The 20,660-nt window shown below is 35.9% G+C and overlaps 3 pseudogenes; 1 reads left to right on the top strand and 2 right to left on the bottom strand.

Annotated features, from left to right (window-relative positions):
- The window catches only part of LOC120612402 (transmembrane 9 superfamily member 2-like), a 108,633-nt pseudogene that overhangs the window by 16,375 nt on the left and 71,598 nt on the right, over positions 1-20,660 (top strand).
- Positions 2,683-7,217, bottom strand: LOC120613022 (protein lin-28 homolog A-like; annotated as a pseudogene).
- LOC120613263 (uncharacterized) lies at positions 7,594-7,712 on the bottom strand (annotated as a pseudogene).

Below are 20,660 nucleotides of genomic sequence, written 5' to 3'. Positions count from 1 at the left end.
AGGGAAAAGAGGGGAAGGGACAGGGTCATCATGTGTGTTACAAAATGATAGCAAATGGAAGTAAAAATCGATCATCAAATAAACTCCTTAGTGATGGGGGTCACCAAAGCCCAAGGGGGCTCAGTCTCCTGCAGTTGAGAAATGAGGGGAAGGGATCAGGGAAAGAACAGATAGGTACATGCTTTCCTATCCTCCTCCCTCGCTCCCTATAAATTCAAAATTTCACTCAAATCTTTGGTTTCTAGCAATAAACATGGAGTTACATTCATCCGTCTCCTGTTAAACAATCTTGTGGCTACTTTGACATAAATTTCTTGCACCTGCATAAAAGTTCCTAAGTGACTTGGGTATACATTCACCTTCCCTTCTGTGGTCTCCCCACCCCACTTTCAAAATGGAAGGCCCCCTCATTGCTTCTCTCTACCCTAGGATTAGAGATTAAAGTAGTCTCAATTTAACTAAATATGCAATCTAAGTGTTTGGCATGAATCACATATCAAGGAATGGTCTTGACATGGGAGTTTGGGAACAAGGGATGGAGTATTCCTAGCTCCTTCAGATTTTTTGCACAAATCTTTTAGGAGTTGGGGAGACATCCCACAAATTAAACGTGTATGTATGGGTGTGTGGGCTTTGGTGCGGGGTGGATAAAAGATAGGGTAGGAGTCAAGTTGTTAGGACAGACGATCTGGTCCAAAATAGTAATTAGGGGAAGGAGAAACAAAAGAAAGGATGGTTCAAGACCTTCACTTCAAGATGGATCCCCCAAGCTTATGTTTCAGAACATTTTTGCTTGGTGCAGAACCTTCTGTCAGAGATGCTTTGGCTATTTTTCTCAATACAAAAAGAAGTTTATAAACAATAAAACCCCAAAAGAACATTGAGAAAAACTAACAGATTATATTTACGCAAATTAGGCCATCTAGCAATCACCAAATCAGCTACTCTTGAAGTCCCACAAAGCCTAGACAAATACAATAACTAGAGGGGGGCAGCAACTAGGGGAGACAAGCACCCAGGATCAGACATACATCACCTAATGCGTTCTATTGCATTTGCCCTGTTTCAACATAGAGAAGTAGGTTTTCGGTGATCTCATAGCATGTAAACAAAACCCCCTTTTCTCCTTTAGCTACCATGACACTAACCACTGCTGCAGCAGGGCAGGACACTGGCTCTGGGCACCACAAAGAAGCTATCACTTATGGTCTCTCTGGAAGCCAAAGAGGAAAAGCCCAGAATTTTTAAAGGTTAAGGAATTTAGTCCTTGCTTCATATATCCATCTTTGAGCAGCTGAATATGGGTACAGAGTTATTGTTCTTAAAACCTGTTTTTACCAACTCATATTTTCTTTTTATAAACACACATACATACACCTTGTTGTGCACAATGGGCCTAGCCCAATCCAGTGAAGGATGGATCTCGTATGTAAAGCAAGTTCCAAACTCTGAGATTAGAGATCTGGAACAGTAATCCTTTATTACACATATATAGACAACCCTCACCTAATCTTGGCTTCCCCTCTGCACCTTTCACCTGGCCCGGCCTCTCCTAACTTCTGTACCACCCATTCCTGTTCAGACCAATTTCCAATCTGCCTGTAGATCAAGTTATGGGGCCACCCAGTTAAAACCTAGTGTTCCATGAAACATTGAAAGTGGAGGGGTTTCAAGGGGATGCTATAGCAGAAAAGCCAGCTCTAATTGGCAAAAATGAAGTAGTTCAATAGGCTATGCGCTCCAGATAGTTCTCCCTGGTGATAAAACAACAACAAAAAAAGTATTCCTGCTGTGCAGACCCAGAGCTGCTGCCCATTTATCACTGAGATTGCTCTTGCACCTGAGAACACAGTGCAGGAATGAGGGCCTTAGATTAAAATACACAAAAATACAAAACAAGAATATTTATATTACGAAAAAAAGTTAAAATGCACAAGATACAACATTCACACACAGCTAGTGCAGTTGACATCCTGGAGAAAGTGGGACCCAAGGTGCAGTTATCCAGGGGACCAAATAAATAAATTGTATTGGCCCAGAATGGGGTGGGAGTGAACTTAGGAGCAGCAGGTCTGCAGCTGTTCTCCCAACCACCCTTTTTGCCTATCATCACAATCCATTGCTTGGGAGAGTTCTCAGCACCCTATCTAAAGAGTGGGTTATGTGAAGACAATGTGAAAAAACCCTGCCTTACTCCTGAGAGATTCTCTTCCATGGAATATGGTCATTTGTGAGTTGGGTGCATCAATCTGGTCTCATGCTTTATCTTTTCACCCTGGTGTGGGAAATATTATTACTTATCTTTCTTTAAAAAGAAAAAATATATAAGAAAACAACTACCCTATCTAGTTCACTTTCAAAAGATGAAGATTCTGGGTATGGAGACTCAGATAAAACAGGCAGGGAGGGATTTTCTCCAAAGCCCTCACATGCGTTTGAGTAGAGCATGGTTGGAGTTCCTTTGCTTCACCTTTTACCCACTGCCAAGAGAGAATAGGGTGTGATGCTGTGGACTCTGGCTTGAGATACATGGCAGTGCCAGCTACCCTCTACTTACCCTGAACCTACTTTCTCGGTTCTGCCAATTGATGCCTACTCCTTAAATCTTCCTGATGGCAAAAGGATAGTCCTCTTTCCCCACCCACTGTGGATCAATTCTGGACCTCTGGGAACAGGATATGGCTATGGATATCTTCTTCCTTCCTGTGAGCTGGGGGCCTGCTGGGCCTTCAGTGGACACGAGGACACCATATGGCTGATGCTCTGGCAGAAGTGGCACTTTTTGGGCTGGGGTGGCAGCTTACATTCCTTGGCATGATGATCTAGACCTCCACAACTGTAGCACCTCTCTCCCTACGATCTACGCTTCTGCACGTTCTTCCTTTTGGCCGCCTCTCACTCCCAGTACAGAACACACCCCTTCAGGGCCAGTGACTCTATAGATTACAGGCCATTGGAGGACTTCTTAAAGGTGAACTCTACTGCCTCACCTTCATTCAGGCTCCTGAAGCCCTCCATGTGCAGATTACTCTGGTGCATGAAGACATCCACCGAGGGGTCGAGCACGACCCCGGCGAGGGCGGTCGTGGACAGGAAGCCGAGCCTCATGCTCACGTTGAACCACTTGCAGATGCCGGCACCGGCACCGTGCAGCAGCTGGGGCTCCTCTGCCGCCGGGCTACGTCCTTGGGCGCCTCCTCTGGCGCCTTAGCGCAGCTACCTGAAAACTGCTGGTTTGACCCAGAGCCTATGGTAGTCGGCTAAGCCCGCGGCCCCAGGGCCTAGGTCAGGCGGCTGCTGGCCCCAGAGAAGTCCGGAGGCAAAAGTGGGGCTTGGGGAAGAGGCAGCTACATCTTCCCCAGCACAATAGCGGTGGGAGGGCCCACGGATGGTACTCTTGTTTCTTTCCAGAGAAGAGTAGTGCTCCTTAAATTTCATTCGTGCACCACTTTATCTTGATGATTTTTGCTATTTCTGAGTCACCTGTAGTATTATTTATCTATTTTTTAAAATCCATAATTTAACTCAAATCTATTTAGAAAGCAAACTATAATAGCCCAGAAATTACAAGTTTAGCATAATACTTATATGTTTTACTTATCTAATTTCAAGTAAATAGGTAAAAAAAAATGAAGTACTAATTTTTTATCTACTACCTGAAATTATCTCATATATTCCCACTGATGTGTATTCTTCACAATAAGAAGCATCGAGGTGCAAAATGCCGGAGGAGGAGCAACAAACAACTGCTTAAGTGATAATTCTTTTAAAGTAAGGGAAGGATGGCAGAAGAGAGGAGTTCATGAACAGGAGAAATTTTGATTAATGTAGTCTGTGTTTGATACTATATATCAAAGTGATTTCTTTGGGACCGTTTGAAGACCATGTCTGTGAAGATCAAGTCTGGGAAGAATAAACAGAGCAAGGGGATGAAAGAGCCCTAGTTGGCCAAAGTAGCAGTAACTAATCAACACTTGTGGTTTGCCACCCTATAATTACCAAGGTTAAGTAAAACTGGCAGTTGCCTTTTATTATCCCTTTTATATAGAAAGAAACTCTGTCTAGCAAATTTTCTCAATTGTTTTTACTTTAAGGCTATTTATTTTGCACAGATGTTGATGCCTCCCCCCGCCACCCGCCCCGTTTACACACAGGTTCCCTTTCATTGCAAAATTAAATCTGTGGTTAAGTTTCAGAAAAGTTGTTCATAGTGTTTATAGGGTTGTTGATTATATTTGTGGGAATAATTATATCAACTCTTCTCAAAGTGAGGTCTAGAGTTTTCTGAGAACTTTTCAGGGGGTCTTCAAGGTCAAAACTATAATAATAATATTAAGATGTTATTAGCCTTCTTTACTCTCGCTCTTTCATGAGTGTAAAGTGGAATTTTCCAGAGGCTATATGAAGACTAATGTAATGTGTGCTTCTATATTTTTGTGTTTTAAAATTTTCTCATTTTAAGTTCTAATGTGGTCAATAATGTGTAGATAAACCCACGTAAATAAAAGCTTTTTGGAGTCCTTAATATTTAAGAGTAGGAATCTTGAGATTAAAAAAGTTTGAAAACTGCTGAAGTAGATGTTTAGAATCAAAGTGGCAAATATGGTTGTCTGATTAATAAAAAGATTTTTTTTTGCTTTAGAATTAGTATATTCACATTGTACAACCACTATCACCATGATTACAAAAATAATACATGTTTGTAAAAACCTCATACAACACAGATGTATGAAGAGTACGAAGTGAGTCTCCCTATAATCCTCCTTACTTTTATTTTATTCTCATTTATTTTTTATTTTATTAAATTTATTTATTTCAAGTATACAATTATGTAGGTTTCAAGTGTACAATTCAATAATACGCCATATGTATATTGCATTGTGTGTTCACCACCCAAAGTTAGATTTCCTTTTGTCATTATTATTTGACCCATTTTATCCTTATGTACCTTCCCCTCTCCCTTTCCCTCTGGTAACCACTAAACTGCTGTCCATGTCCATAAGTCTCTGTCTTGTTTGTTTGTTGCTTTCAGTTTTATATCCCACATATGAGTGATAGCATACGGTTCTCAACTTTTTTCTGTTCGACTTATTTCCCTCAGCATGATAATATCAAGATCCATCCGTGTTGTCACAAATGGCAGTATTTCATCTTATAGCTGAGAATCCTCCTCAATTTTAATAGATTCTTTTTATGTATATATAATTTTTTAATCTAAATGAGATTATAATACATATATATTATATATTTCTGTAATCTGCTTCTTCGATTGTCTTTACTTAGAAGTTTATAATGGACTTCTTAGCATGCTCACCTAGATAGATAGGTAGATAGATAGATAGATAGATAGATAGATAGATAGATAGAGAATACAAGAGTGAGAAAGCATTTATATTTCTTTAATAGTTTCATAATATTCCATTGTATGAATGGATCATAATTTTTTGTCCATTTCATCAGGATTAGGTGTTTTCAGTTTGTATTATTAAGAATGCTGTAGTGAACATTCTTTTATTTCTCTGAGTCTCATCTGTAAAATGGGTATAAGAATAGTATTACTACATAGGGTTGATGTGAGGATAAATAAGATACTTGTAAAGTGGTTGAAGCAGTGTCTAATACATAGTAGGCGCTCAATAAATGATATTTATTATTGTACAAGCATCTGTGTACTCGTCTAATTATTACCTTAGGATAAATTGGGTGTAAAATACAGATACAGAAAACCACACAGAATGTACATAGAGTTGAATGAATTGTTATAAGGGAAGCATCTTTGTATATCCCAACTAGTTCAAGAAATAGAATTTGGCCAGCCGCCTCAGAAGATATCCATGCATCCCTACCCATTTTCAACACCTTTCCTTCCCCTAAAGTAACCACTATTCTAATTTTTATTCTAATCGCTTCCTTGAGTTTCTTTTATAGTTTTATCACCCAAGTCCACATCCCTAGATACTATAGTTTAGGTATGACCATTTTATGTATCTTTTTTTTCATTATTTTATTATGAGTATTTTCAAACACACAGAAAAGTTGAATGAATTATATAGTGGACACTCATATACCCAAAACATAGATTTTACAGTTAGCATTTTTCTATGTTTGATTTACCACATATCTATCCATTTGCCCATCCATATGTCATTCATCTAAACAATGGTGCATGTTTCTCTGGCTTTTATTTCCTGAAAATTGGCAGATGAATCCAGCGGCTTGATTAGATTCAGGCTTGATCTCTTCATCGGTAGTGATATGCAAGGTAATGGTGTGCAGTTTCATCATGAGGCACGTGATATCTCTTTTTAAAAAATAGATTTATTATTTAGAGCAAGTAAAAGAAAAAGTTGTGTGGCAGGTACAGAGATTTCCCATGTACCCCCTACTCCCACACATGCACAGCCTCTCCCATTATCAACATCCCACACCAGAATGGGACATTTGTTACAATTGATTAACCTACACTGATACATCATTATCACCTAAAGTTTATTGTTTACATTAGGGTTCACTCTTGGTGTTGTACATCTAATGGATTTGGATAAATGTGTAATGACATGTATCCACTGTATCTTACAAGGTATCTTACAGGGTAGTATCTTATAGGATAGTTTCACTGCCCTAAAAATTTTCTATGTTCTGCCTATTGATCCCTCCTCTTCACCTGATGTCTTTTGTCTCCTTTTTTGTTTCGTTATGTGGATCCATTAATTTATTGAGACTGCGCACACTGGAGAAACAGCATGTGGAGTGAGCTCCCATCAACGAGCAAACAACCCTTTACCCTTGCAATGGCCGTCCAGCACCCTCTACTGACAAAGTTCCATTCTATGCCAGCTTACAAAGGAAAAATATTTAAACTATTTAAAGGGCCCAGAGAATTTTCGTAGAGGTCAAAAAGCATGAATTTGAAAATGCGAGGCAATAAATCAATAACTGACACACACATGTACTGATCAATACTCTGATGAAAGAGAGCCCTCTGCATATCTCCAAAAATCTCTGTGCAGCTCACTTCCCTCTGGTACTGTTGTCCCACAAAATCTAGCCCCCTTGGTCTCTCTGGACATTGAACTTTGTCTTCTCAACTCTGGAAGACTGCAGGGCTCTGCTTGGGTACTCTTTCCCTTCTTGACAGCCTGGAAATTCTCTCTGGGAAGTAAGGTTAAGGCAATAGTAGGACTCACCTTATTTGTTCCCCTTCTCTTGGTGACCATTTTCTAAACGTTCTTTGCTGTTCAGTCTGAAAACTGCTGTTTCATATATTTTACCCATTTTTTTAAAGTTGTTGAAGGTGAAAGGATAAATCTGGTCTCATGTTATTCCATCATGTCTGGAGGAGGAAGTCCAACTCCCTTGATTTCTTGTTGCATATATTTACTTGGTGTGTAACTTTGCCTATACTTTCATTTTTCATTTTTCAGAATCTCTTTGTTTTAGTTGTGTCACTTATAATGCAATATATTGTTGACTTTTGTTTTGTAATATCTTCCGAAAAATCTTTTCCTCTTAATAGGTGAGTTAAGCCTATTTACATTTATTGATATCACATTTGGTCTCAGTTCTGTTATATTATTTTATGTTTTTTTTTAATGCCTACAGCACCTGGTCTTCCTAGGTGGTCTCCCACCCAAGTACTAACCAGGCCCGACCCTGCTTAGCTTCCAAGATCAGATGAGATTGGGCATGTTCAGGGTGTCATGGTCATAGACGATTTTATGTTTTGTTTACTATTTTCATATTCCACATTTTATTGAGTCTAACTCACTTTTTCTCACTTATGAAATCAAGACATGTCTTCCAGGCATGTCAAAGTTTAATTGGAGATGTTTTTTTCTTAGCAGGACATAAAATAACGATGTTTTACAATTGATGGCATTTTAGATTTAATAAAAAATAATTTGAAAAGACCTTATGTGGTCTGCATTTTTTTGAGATGGTAAATTTGATTAAAAATTATTTATTAAAATATAGTTAGTAGTCTGCATTTTTATTGTAATTTTTCTAACATTTAAGAAGGTTTCTTTCAAATATGTAGTGACAGAAAGAAATTAACTTTGAACAGTGAACACACAATGTAATATATATATATATATGTCACCATAATAAAAAATATAAATAAATAAATAAACAAATAAATAAATACTAAAAAAAGAAAGCAGAAGAGTATTGCTAAAGCTGGGAGTAAGGATTAACTGTAAAGGAAAATGAGGGAACTTTTCATAGTGATGGAAATGTTCTAAAACTGGATTATGCTGATAATTGCAAAACTATACATTTACTAAAATTGTGAATTCATACACTTACAAAAAATGAATGTTGTGCTATGTAAATTATACTTCAATAAGATTGTTAAAAGTTTTTAAAGGTGAAAATGAATACCAAATGTTGGCAAGGAGTTGCAATGGCAAATCTCATACACTGCCAGGAAGAATGTAAATTGGTACAAATACTTTGGAAATAGTTTGTCACTATGTGATAGAAGATTTGCATACAGTTGACTCAACAGTTGAAGTACAAAGTGTGTACCCTAGGGTATCTTGTATGTTCATTACTACATTGTTTATAATAGCCTTAAACTGGGAAAATGCAAATGTCCTTCAAGAGTAGAATGAATAAATCATTTGTCCTATCTTTATACAATGAAATACAATTTAGCAATGGAAGAGAACACAGTAAGTTTACACATGCCAACATAAATGAATCTCACTAATATATTGGTTGAGTAAAATAAATAACCAAAGAATAAAAATAAAGGTTTGTATTTTTGTTATAGTTCCTCCATTTATACCTACTTATTAGTCATATCTTTCTTTAGAAGGTGTCATGCATTTTCATGATTATGTGTCGTTATGGATTTTTGTTTTGCTTTGTTTTTAATCCTGTTTGTAATTCTGTGAGTTTCCTGGACTGATGCCTTTTTCAGCTCTAGAATTCTCAGCCATTGTCAGATATTTTCTTCTTTCTTTTTCAGACATAAGTTAAAGCTATATTTAATATTCCCGTTTTCTCCTCCATGTTTCTTAACCTCCTTCCACTTTGTTTCTGTGTTCTGTTCTTCTGGCCTACATTTTGTCTTTGATTTCTTCAGTTGTTTCTTCTCTTAAACATAGGCATTGCATTTTTAATTTTAACAACCATCTTTCTAATTTATATAAGTTTTATTTTGTTCTTTTCAAATCTGCTATGTCATTATTTTATATTTTGTACTTTTCTATTTCATGCATGTGCTTTTATGCTTGTATATTATTTCTTTTAAATATATTAAATTTAATTCATTTTAGATGTGCCTCTGATCATTCCTGTATCTGAAATCTTTGCAGTTTTGTTTCTGATGCCCATTTTTCCTTGTGTGCTTTGTTATTTTGGCTACATACTCATTGTTCTCAAAAATCATTTGTGGAATTTCTTTGAGTCTTAGGGTCAAAGTACTTTCCTTCAGGAATGATTTTCATTTACTTCTGCAAGGTGTTTTTGGGAAATATCAGTCTGGGACCACCTTAAAACAAATTCACATCTTGAACTTCCTGGGGTTACCTAGGTGATACAAATCTATGTTAGGGCTGGCAAGTAGCCACAACTTTTCAGGGACAATTTTCATCTCCTGCCACTCTTTGTTCTGTTTAGCATCAAGCATCTGTTTAACATCTTTTCTATAGTCCATTGGGAGTGTGGAGCAGGTTTAATTCTTGCTTACCTTTACTTGTAGGGTGTTGCTTTTGTGAGGGATGGGTGATCTCACCTTAATGTGGAAAGGATGTCATATTAATCTTCTCACTTGGGAGGCAATAGTAAGGTTCAAAGAGGTGAGATGACTTGTTTATGGTAATATAGCTAGTAAATGGCTGATTGCAAAGCTCGTATTGTTAATCCTTGTCTTTGTTAGGGCTGCCTTAACAAAGTGCCACAGAATGGGTAGCTTACAACAGAAATTTATTGTCTCAGTCTGGAGGCTAGAAGTCGGAGATCATGGTGTGGAAAATGTTGGTTTCTTCTGATGGCTGAGTGGGGGAGACTCTGTTCCATACCTCTCTCCTAGCTTCTGGTAATGGGCACCAATTCTTGGCATTCTGTGGCTTGCAGCTATATCACTCCAATCTCTGCTTCTGTCATTATATGGCATTCTCCCTGTGTGTCTCTGTCTTCACAAGGCCTTTTTCTCATCTTATAAAGACATAAGTCATATTGGATTAGAGCCCAACCTAATGGCCTCATCTTAACTTGATTTTGTCTGCAAAGACTACATTTCCAAATAAAGTCCCATTTATAGGTACTAGGGGTTAGGGCTTCAACATATCTTCTTGGGGGACACAATCCAACTCATAACAAGTCTTATACAAAAATTGCCCCAAATCTCCAGGGAAAAATAGTCGTTCAGGCTTCCTCAGCCACTTCTACCAGAAAAGAACAGTCAAACATTTTCTTTCTTCTCTATTAGAGTGGTGGTTCTCAAAATGTGTTCCAGGACCAGGAGCATTAGTGTTCCCTGGGTGTTTGTTAGACATACAGAATCTCAGGTCTTACCATAGACCTAGTGAATCATAATCCGAATTTTAACAAGATCCCTGGGTGATTTGTATAAACTTTCGGGTTTATGAAGCATTCATCTAGGAAGTTCATATAATTATCTTCAGATATAGAGTTGCTACTAATGAATGAACTAATGAATACTTGGCCAGTAGAGAGAGTTTAATTCACTTTTTGTTTGTTTGATGCTTCTGATTATAAATGTAAATATACCCTCATTATAGAAAACTTAGAAAGTACAGAAAAGTATAAAGAAACAGTAGGAAAATTATTGCCTATAATCTCACTACCCCGAGGCACCATTCTTAACATTCTGAAACACATCCTGCTATTTTTTTCTTACTTCATTACTTTTACCATAAATAAAGCCCAAATGTTTGATATACTTAAACTTTATATATTGATAACATTTTATTAGTTTATTTGCAATACTTTAGAGTTTTGTGTGATTAAAAATCCAAAGAGATACATGCATTTATGAATTTTACAGTTTTGCAAGATTATTCTTTTGTAACAATTGTTTAAAACCATAGAGGTAACAACTGTTTAAGACTAGAATTAACTGACATCTTAATTTTAGGCCAAATGCTCATGGCTGTAGTTTTAATCTTATAAAAACACATTTACTCTTCACTATGCTTAATTTAAAGCTCAATTTTTTAAGAACTAGTGTATCTCATTTTTATTCCATGATTAAATTTTATATTATTTAGTTTCCAGGAAAAGTTCAAACTCCTTTAAAATTTCTTTATCTTGTTGCAGTCTGAATTCAACAAAAGTAATACTTTCTACCTCTTCAGTCATGTTGCTATTACTATTACATACCACGGGGATAGTGAAACAGATTGGGGTATTTGCAAGATTGGTTACTGCTGGAGTTGAACCCAAAAGGTAATTACAGAATATCTTTTTAATTAGCTTCATTAAATTAAAAAAAAATTAAAATGTAGAAGTTCTCGACTGGAATTTTTATTTTTAGGATGCACATGCGATATAACCTTAATATACATTTTAAAAAATCAAATAGGCAGTTTTATTCTCTTTAATCTATAGTAAGCATCTGAATACCATGTAATGTGAGGAAGAACTGGCCAATCTGAAAGAGAATAGACTTATTGAGGGTATCCTAACTCTCTTCTTTAATTGTTATCACATCTTCTTTATCTATTCATCCATAGATGGGCACTTAGGTTGCTTCTATATCTTGGCTGTTGTATATAATGCTGCAATGAACATGCAGGGGATATATCTTTTCAAGTTAATGTTTTCATTTTTCTTTGGACAAAGACCCAGAAGTGATATTGTTGGGTCATATGGTAGTTCTATTTTTAATTTTTTGACGAATCTTCATGCTGTTTTCCATAGCAGCTGCACCTATTTGCAATCTCACCAACAGCACACGAGGGTTCCCTTCTCTCTACATTCTCTCTAACAGTTGTTGTTTGTTGTCTTTTTGATAATAAACATACTGACAAGTGTGACGTGATATCTCACTGGTTTTTTTTTTTGCTACACTTCCCCCTCTCCCTCCCTCTCTCTCACTGTGCTTTTGATTTACACTTACATTTATCTGATGATTAGTGATGCTAAGCATCTTTCCATGTCTGTTGGCCATCTGTATGTCTTCTTTGGAGAAATGTCACTTCAGATCCTATGTCCATTTTTTAATTAGGTTATTTATTTTTCTGGTGTCGTGATCATCTATTTTTCTTTAAAACACTTGCTTCATTTGGCTTTTGGGTTATCGTACTTTCCTGGTTTACCCCTGTCTCACTGGTTGCATATCGGTCTTCTCATTTCTCTAAACTCTTAATGTTGGAGGGTACCAGGACTCAGTCTTTGAACTTTTTATCCTTATTTATACTGACACCTTGGTGATCTTATTCTGTCTCATGGTGTTAGATACGTAATGACTCTTAGATCTCTAGACTTGTATATCTAGTTATCTACTTGACATGTCTACTTGGATGTTTAATAGGCATTTCAAACTTAACATGTCTTCTACTCTTCCTTCCAAATCTGCTTCTCCTATTGTCTTCTCCATCTCAGCAAATGACAACTGCATCCTTCCAGTCGCTCAGGCTCAGAACCATGGTATCACTCTTGATGCCTCTTTATCATTCTTCACTCATAGCCTATATTCAATCTAATCCTTTGGCAGATCATGTGGCTTTATTTTCACAATATATTCAGAATCCGTTAATTCTCATAATCTCCACTACTACTATCACCTGGTCCAAGGTATCATTATACTATCGTTTGGATTATTGCAAAAATGTAGCTTGTCTCCCTGCTGCCACCCTTGTCTTCTAGCAGTTTGTTCTCAATGCAACATTCAGAATATTCCTTTTAAAATGTCATCTCATGTCAATCCTCTTCTCAGAACTTACAGTGATTTCCCATCTCACTTGGAGTAAAAGCCAAAGTTCTGAAAATGGCTTATAAGATCTTATAAAACTCAAATATAAGGACAGTGGTTTAAAATAGGGCTTCCACATCGATTAGAGATCATAACGCAATTTTTGCTGCATAATTTCTTTCATAGGAAATGCAGATATTTACTGTACTGGATTCAAGGGCCATATTTAAACAGTAAACCTTGATATCCATTACCATGCAATAATTTAATTTTTCTCTTTAGTGTTGATTTGATCCATAGACTTAACAGTTATTATTTCCTATTTATTTATTTATTTATTTTTTAATTGAAGAAATGATTTAAAATTCCCTCCCGTCAAACTCCCCCCTCCCCCCATCCTTTGGTAACCACTAGTTCATTGCTCACGTCCACAAGTCTTTGTTTGTTTGTCTTGTTCATTCCTTGCTTTTAGGTTTATATCCCACATATAAGAGATATCATGTGATTTTCAACTTTTTCTGTCTGGCTTATTTCGCTTAGTATGATTATTTCGAGGTCCATCCATGTTGCTGCAAATGGCAGTATTTCATCTCTTCTTATGGCTGAGTAATATTCCATTATATATATGTACCACAGCTTTTTTAGCCAATCATCTATTGTAGGACACATCAGTTGTTTCCATGTCCTGGCCACTGTGAATAATGCTGCTATGAACATCAGTGTGCAAATATCTTTTTGGATATGGATTTTCAAGTCTTTGGGGGTAAATATCCAGCAGAGGGACTGCTGGATCAAATGGTAGATCAATTCTTAGTTTTCTGAGGAGACTCCATACTGTTTTCCTTAGTGGCTGTACCAAGTTGCAGTCCCACCAGCAGTGTATGAGGGTTCCTATTTCTCTGCATCCTCTCCAACATTTGTTATCACTTGTCCTGTTGATTATAACTATTCTAAGAGGTGTGAGATGGTATCTCATTGTGGTTTTCATGTGCATTTCCCTAATAGCTAGTGATGTTGAGTATCTTTTCATATGTTTGTTGGCCTTTGTATGACCTCTAGGGAGAAGTGTTTGTTTAGGTCCTCTGCCCATTTTTTGATTGGATCATTTGTTTCTTTGTTGTTATTAAGTTGTATGAATTCTTCGTATGTTTTGGATATTAGGCCCTTATCTTGCAAATATATTATCCCTTTCAGAGGGTTGTCTCTGTATCTTGTTGACAGTTTCTTTTGCTGAGCATAAGCTTTTTAGTTTGATGTAGTCCCATTCATTTATTTTTGCTTTTACTTCCCTTGCCTTTGAAATCAAATTCATAAAATCCTCTTTAAGTACAACGCCCTTCAGTTTATTTCCTATGTTTTCTTCTATGCATTTTATTGTTTCAGGTCTTATATTCAGGTCCTTAATCCATTTTGAGTTAATTTTGGTGTGTGGTGATATACAACAGAATAGTTTCCTTCTTTTGCAGGTGGCTTTCCTGTTTTCCCAGCACCATTTATTGAAGAGGTTTTCCTTTCTTCACTGTATGTTTTTGGCTTCTTTGTTGAGAATTATTTGCCCATATAAATATGGGTTTACTTCTGAACTCTTGATTCTGTTCCACACTGGCCCGTGTGTCTGTTTTTCTGCCAATATCATGCCATTTTGATTACTGCTGCTTTGTGTTATAATTTGAAGTCGGACAGAGTGATGCCTCTAGCCTCGTTTCTTTTTTTTTTTTTTTTTTTCTCAGGATGGCCTTGACAATTTAGGGTCTTTTGTGCTTCCATACAAATCTTATGATTTTTTGTTCTATTTCTTTAAAAAATTCCAATGGGGTTTTGATGGGGATTGCGTTAAATCTGTATAATGCTTTAGGTAATATGGTCATTTAAATTATGTTGATTCTTCCAATCCAAGAACACGGAATATCTTCCCATTACTTTGTATCTTCTTAAATTTCTTTTAACAGGGTCTTATAGTTTTCATTATATAGGTCCTTCACATGTTTTGTTAAATTTTTTTTCCCTAGGTATTTTATTATTTTTGTTGTAATTGCAAAAAGAGAACTATTTTTCCACTTCTTTTTCTGACATTTCATTATTAGAGTATAGCAATGCTATGGATTTTTAAACACTGATTTTATATCCAGAAACTTTACTGTACTTGCTTATTGTTTCTAGTAGTGTTCTTGTGGAGTCTTTAGAGTTTTCTATATAGAGATTCACGTCATCCACAAATAATGACAATTTGACTTCTTTGTTTCCTATTTGGATGCCTTTTATCTCTTCCTCTTGCTTGATTGCACTCGCTAGGACCTCCAATGTTACATTGAATAATAGTGGAGATAGGGGACAGCCATGTCTTGTTCCTGATCTTAGAGGGCAAGTTTTTAGTTTTTCACCATTAAGTATAATGTTGGCTGAGGGTTTTTCATAGATGGCCTTTATTATGTTAAGGTTCTTTCCTTCTATACCAATTTCGTTAAGTGTTTTGATCATAAATGGTGCTGTATCTTGTCGAAGGCTTTTTCTGCATCTATTGATATGATCATATAATTCTTATTTTTTAATTTGTTGATGTGGTGTATCAAATTAATCAATTTGCATATGTTGAACCATCCCTGTGCCTCTGGGATGAAGCCCACTTGATCATGGTGTATAATCCTTATAATATGTTGCTGTATTCGGTTCGCTAGTATTTTATTTAGGATTTTTGCATCTGTGTTCATGCGAGATATTGGTCAGTAGTTTTCTTTTTTTGTGTTATTTTTACAAGGTTTTGGTATCAGGGTGATATTTGCCTCATCAAATGGGGAGAGTATTGCCTCCTCTTTGATTTTTCCGAAGAGTTTGAGGAAAATAGGTATTAAATCTTCTTTGAATGTTTGGTAGAATTCATTGGTGAAGCCATCTGGTCCCGGACTTTTATTTTTCGGTAGGTTTTCAATAATTGTTTCAATTTCCATACTGCTGATCGGTCTATTTAGATTTTCCAGTTCTCCTTGATTCAGTCTAGGACAGTTGTATTTTTCTAAGTACTGGTCCATTTCTTCTAGTTTATTAAATTCGATGTTACTTACTTTTCATAGTATTTATGTATGATCCTTTGTATTTTGCAGTGTCTGCCATAATTTCACCTCTTTCATCCCTGGTATTGTTTATTGATGTCCTTTCTCTTTTCTTTAGTGTGTCTAGCCAAGGGTTTGTCAATTGTATTAACCTTCTCAAAGAACCAGCTGTTTATTGCATTTATTTTTTCTATTATTTTTTGTTTTCATTTTCATTTATTTCTGCTCTAATTTTGTTTATTTTTTTCCTTCTGCTGACAGGCTTCATTTGTTCTTCCTTTTCTACTTTTTTAAGATGAAGCGTTAGGTTGTTTATTTGGGCTCATTCTTGTTTTTGGAGGTAGACCTTGTAATGATATGAACTTTCCTCTTATGACCACTTTGGGCGTATCCCAAAAGTTTGATATATTGTACTATCATTATAATTCGTTTCTATGTATCTCTTGATCTCTCTTTTGATTTCTTCTCTGACACAGTTACTCTTTGGTAGCATGTTGTTTAATCTCCATCTATTTGTGGTTCTTGCTTCTTTCTTTTCACAGTTGATCTTTAGTTTCAAAGCATTATGATCAGAGAATATGGTTGGTATGATTTCAACTCTCTTATATTTGTTGAGGCTATCTCTGTGTCTCAGTATGTGGTCAATCCTTGAGAATGTTCTATGTATACTAGAGAAGAATATATGAGCGGAATGTTCTATGTATACTAGAGAAGAATGTATGAGCAACTGTTTTGGGATGAAAGTCTCTGTAAATGTCAATTATGTCCAGTTGGTCTAATGTATCATTTAAGGCTGTTATTTCCTTATTGATTTTCAGTTTGGATTATCTGCCATATCTGACAATAGAGTATTTAGGTTCCCTACTATGAGAGCGTTTTGGTCTGTTTCTCCATTTGGTTCTGTTAGTAATTACTTTACATATTTTGGGGCTCCCTGATTGGGAGCATAGATAATAATAAGTGTTATGTCTTCTTGGTGCACGATTCCCTTTGTTATTATGAAGTGTCCCTCAGTATCTTTCTTTACCTTTTTGATTTTGAAGTCTATTTCTCTGATATTAGTACTGCAACTCCACTTTTCTATGAATGCCATTTGCTTGAAATATCATTTTTCACCCTTTTGATTTGAGTCTATATTTGTCTCTGGAACTGAGATGTATCTCCTGGAGGCAGCATATGGTTGGGTTTTGTTTTTTGATCCAATCTACAACCCTGTGCCTTTTTATTGATGAGTTCAGTCCATTTTCATTTAGGGAGATTATTGAAATATAAGGTCTTCTTATAACCATTTTTATATCTTTTGCTTTCTGGTAGCTCGGTGTTTCCATTTCTTTCTTGTCTTTTTGTTTCTGTTTACTTTATTTTGGTTGGGTTTTGGGGTTTTCCCTCTTGTTTTTCTTGTTTTCTGTTATATACTTCAGTTCTGAATCTTTGGCTTGTGGTTACCATTATGAGTATGTAAAAGATATATATATCTTTATTTATATATATAGATGTATATATATATATATATATAGTCTATATATATATATAGTCTTTATATATATATATAGAACTATATATATATATATATAGTCATCCGTTTTCTTCTGAATGTGACTTTGTATATATATATATATACACACATATATATGTATATATATATATATAGACTATATATATATGTCTGAATGTGACTTTATTTATATACAGTCTATATATATGTCTGAATGTGACTTTATATATATATATACACATATATATGTATATATATATATATATATATATAGACTATATATAGTCGTCCGTTTTCTTCTGAATGTGCTTTATCTGCATTCTTGTGAATTTGGACCTCTGAATCCTTCCCTTTTCAGTCATTGTTGTCTCGATTTATTCCTATGTGTGCTGAATGTTCATTACTATCTTGCTATAGCAAATCTCTTCTTATTTTTAAGCTTATAATGACCTGTTCCTCATAAGGGTTCCACTCCTCTGCTTCTATCAACCTGCCAGTCACCTTATTCATAATTATGTATTTTTTTTGTCATTTTGTTTTAGGTAAGCTGACCCCTTTCAGTATTTTTGTAGTGCAGGCCTCATAGTGGAGAATTCTCTCAATTTTCATATGTCTGGAAAAGTCTTTATTTCTCCTTCATATCTAAATGAGAGTTTAGCTGGATACATTATTCTTGACTGGTAGTTCCTTTCATTTAATAGTTTGAATATTTGACTCCACTCCTTTCTGGCTTGTAGAGTTTTTGCTGAGAAGTCTAATAATGATCTAATGGATTTTTCTTTATAGGTTACCGTTTTCTTCTCCCTGGCTGCCCTGAGATTTCTGTCTTTATCGTTGATTTTTGATAATTTTGTTTATTTTTATTTTTATTTTATTTTTTTTTTAGGCGAGGCAACCCTTGGTTGACCTCATAAATTACAAAGACCTTGTCAGTTTACAATCCCTTATTTATTTATTTATTTATTTATTTATTTATTTATTTATTTATTTATTGTGTTTTACACCTACAGCGCCTGGTCTTCCTCGGTGGTCTCCCATCCAAGTACTAACCAGGCTCGACCCTGCTTAGCTTCTGAGATCAGACAGGATTGGGCTTGTTCAGGGTTGCATGGTCATAGATGATTTTTGATAATTTTGATACAATGTGTCTTGGTGAAGGCCTTTTTGGGTTGAGAGAATTGGATGTTCTGTTGACTTTTTGAATTCCAAGCTCTAACTCATTCCCTAGATTTTGGAAATTCTTGTCAACTATTTGTCTGAAAATGCTTTCTAATCCTTGCTCTTTTTCCTCTCCTTCGAGAATTCCCATTATTCTTATGTTTCCTCTCCTGACGGTATCAGCTAGTTCTTGTATTCCTCTTTCATTATTTTTCATTCTTTGGTTTCTCTCTTTTTCCTTCTGATTTATTTCTAGATTTCTGAGTTCGATATCACTGATCCTTTTCTCCATTTGTTCGACTCGTTTCCCAACCTTGCTATTTCATTTTTCAACTCTTGCAGTGTGCTCTTTATCTCCAGAAGGTCTATTCAGTTTTTTTTGAGGATTTCAATCTCCTTGCTAAAAAACTCATTCTGTTCATCTAGTTTTTTTTTTTTTAATTCCTGAAATTGTTGATATGATTTGTTTGGATCTCACTGAGGTTTTTTCAGAAGTACCATCCTGAATTCTCTGTCATTTAAGTCACATATTTCTATGTCTGTAAGTTTATTTTCTGGAGATTTTTCTCTTTCTTTCTGAGATGCCTTGTCACCTTGGTTGTTCATGGTGTTTAATGGACTATTTCTCTGACTGGGTATAATGGAAGTGTATTTTGATATTTTTTCCGGAAATATTTATTATATAACGGTCCCTGACCTGTTGCAAAGAAGGTGTTTTACTTTTGGTTTCCAGTAGGTGGCATCTAAGCCTCTTGGATCTCTGGTTTATATAAAGTCTTAATGTCTTTCTTTTTCTTACAGATATTTAATCATGCTTGCTACCCTCAGTGTCAGTTCCTGTCAGTGTTAGCAATATTTTTGGTAGCATTTGCTGAGATTCCTCTGCATTGTTGGCTTTCATCTCAGATGGTATAGGGGGATGGGCCCTCTGAGTTGGCGGATGGGGGCTACGGGTAAGCCTTGGTTTTGCAACTGTGGCCGGTAAAAATCAACTGTTGTTTCTCTGCCATCCCCGCTTATCTGTCTTCTGCCCTGATGACCAGGCACGGCCACCGGCTGCGTGGACCTCACAGTACTCTCAGCCAGTGTTGTTCATGGAATTTGTCACACATTCTCCATTCTCCCTCCTCCTACGGTGAACTCCGGTGGCTGCAAGTGGCAGCTTCTTTGTTTCTCTCAGTCTGCAGCCCAACACCCAGGGTTCTGTCCTGTGATAGCTCTTATGCGCACATCCCACACTCAGATGTGCTGGTGTGCAGTTTGGGTGTTTTTTGTTGAGTTTTATATATTAAGCTTATTGTTGTTTCAAGGGGAGAGTTCTCAGGGATGTCTCTCTGCCATGTTTCTGACGTCACTCCTAGTTATTATTTCTTTAATTCATAACTGTTTTAAAATGTATTTTGGCTTTAAATAAAATACATGTATCCTACAAACACTTAATAAGGGCATATTATGTTCTAGACACTAGGGTTACAAAAATGAATAGAAAGAAGTACACATCAATAACCTTCACAGTTGTGAGCAAATAGTTTTATTGTGCATATACATGTAGAGAGGACAATCCCATATTATTATTCTTTGGACAGAAGCCAAGAGATAAATTGTATGTTGAGTAAATAAAGCATCATTGTTTTTTCTTTTGATTTTTTCTATCTCCCCTTTATTCCTCTTCTACTTTTCTGGTGACAACTGAGTTTCTTTACTACTGGCTAGGCATTTGCTAGTTTCATCAGTTCTGTCTAGTTTCAAACTTTTCAGGTTTTTGTGTTCCATCTTCTGTTTTTAACAATCATTCTCTTTTTCAAACACAAAATGTTTGTATATATTATGTCCTCAGTACCTTTCATTGCTAAGCATGGCATTTTATGCATAGTAGGCCCTCAAATCTTTGGGTATTCATAAATATGATTTTTGCTTCATCTATTTGATTTTCTAATCCTACTGCCAAGGTTACAAGAGGTTATTTAGTATATCAAAGAGAGATGAGATGAAAGATGAAAAACAGCCATTTGCAAATGGAAGGATTAAAAAAAAATCTGCTTAAAGGCAAAGAGAAGTTTCTTAAGTATTGCAT

This window comes from Pteropus medius, unplaced genomic scaffold (genome assembly GCF_902729225.1).
Source record: "Pteropus medius unplaced genomic scaffold, Ma_sr-lr_union100, whole genome shotgun sequence".
NCBI lineage: Eukaryota > Metazoa > Chordata > Mammalia > Chiroptera > Pteropodidae > Pteropus > Pteropus medius.
The sequence above is the reverse complement of the archived record's forward strand: the minus strand, read 5'-3'. Positions and strand labels throughout refer to the sequence as shown.